Genomic DNA, 1,754 nt, shown 5'->3' with positions numbered 1-1,754 from the left:
TTGTGCTTCTTGCTTGCTTGGTCGTTTGTCATAGATTTTTATAGATTCGTTCTTTTCGCTATCGTCATTTTCTAAATTTAAATTTTGGCGTAAAAAGCTTTGCAGTTTTGTTGTTTCAAGTTTTGTGCAAGGCGAGTTTATATAAGGTGATAGCAGTAGTACAAAAACAAAAATTTTGTCTTTGGCTTGGCGGCATAAAGTGCCAAAATCTATAAGAGTGTTTGCGGAAATGCAAACAAAATTTTTGAATTTGACATTCGAAGCCGTGAGGCAAAACACATACACCAAAGCAGTTGATATAGTATCTAACACCACCCTATATACATTCGCCTGGGTTTTGTGTTTTACAAATGTGAGTCATAAATATTTTTCTCATCACCTTAAAGCAAGAATCACACGACTTGCACAGATTTGTACATTTGTACAGACTTGTACATTTTGGCAGCCACAGAGTGGTGCTGTTTAGAAATTTGAGCTCACCTCAATAAGATAATCCCTGCTTAAAACTCGGAGCGATATAAATGAAAATGGTGCCATCAAAACAAATAAACTATTTTACAAATACACCACATGCGAATTCATGAGTGAGCCGAACATGTAAGGAGTTTGTGGTGAAGATAATGTAAATAACGCTAGCGCTCCGAGTGCTCTTAAAAAATATACCTCCTCAGAACGAGATGGTTCCTTAATAATTTTGCGTGCTCTGTTTCTGAAACCTGGAAGTGTCTAATCACACTATTTTAATAAATAGAACACAAGAAAACATTTTATTTTTATTTTTCCTACTCCGAATTTAGTTTTGGGACTCACCCGCGCTGCAAATTAGAATCGTTGGATATAATCGTTACATTTTTTGACGAGCTTTCGGAATATGTTAGAAATGTCGCAGCAGGGGGTCTACCGAAACTAGAAAAGATTTGAAAGGGGTCTACGAGAAAACAAGTTTGGGAACCTCTGCACTAGAGCAATTATTCGGCCAGATTTGGATTTAACACAAAAAAAATTACAAGAAACCAGGTGGTAAAAGAGTCAAAATTTCTCGAACTCTGTTATTTTTTATTACAATTACAACGCTGTTATCAACTTGCAATGTTGTGAAGATTAAAATCAAAGTTCCTAGACAAAAGTATAGACATCAACCTCGACGGTAGGCCTTGCCGGAAGTAGTTAAATATTCCGCCTAAAAATATGCACTACAAGCCATTTCTTTAAATGAAATTAATATTACTTTTAATTTGAAGTTCACTCTCTAAAGTTTTAATTAGAAGTCGGTTTCTCTCTTTTCGCCAGGAAGCAAACTTTATATTTAAGTTAGTTCCTCTCAGATGCTTCATTTGAACGTGGTATCGAAAAAACAAAATTACATATTTATTCAAACTGTGTGAAAGTAGCACTATTTAAGGACTGCATCCGTATTTTCTAATGGCTTAAATTATTTTTTCAACTGCGCAAAAACTTTGAAGACTAAGAATTCGCCAAAAAGAGTATCTAAATTGAGTCGGTAGATTGAGAAAAACGAATTGTAAGTTGTAGGCAAAGCCATTCAATTATTCAAATTTGTTGTTATTAAACTGAAAGTTATTTTCGAGATAACTAACAACACTCGACAAAAATCGTCAGCCCTCTGGTAGATAATGACCCGCAATATGCCCATAAAACGATTGCTCTTTTATATTAATTTCTTGCGCATATCAAACATTACCGAAAACAAGTCAACTATAATTAAATTATTTTCTTCTTACTTTTTACAGTAA

This window comes from Rhagoletis pomonella, unplaced genomic scaffold, assembly GCF_013731165.1.
Source record: "Rhagoletis pomonella isolate Grant_MI unplaced genomic scaffold, Rhpom_1.0 Rhpom_scaffold_00009, whole genome shotgun sequence".
NCBI lineage: Eukaryota > Metazoa > Arthropoda > Insecta > Diptera > Tephritidae > Rhagoletis > Rhagoletis pomonella.
This window is presented reverse-complemented; position numbering follows the sequence as displayed.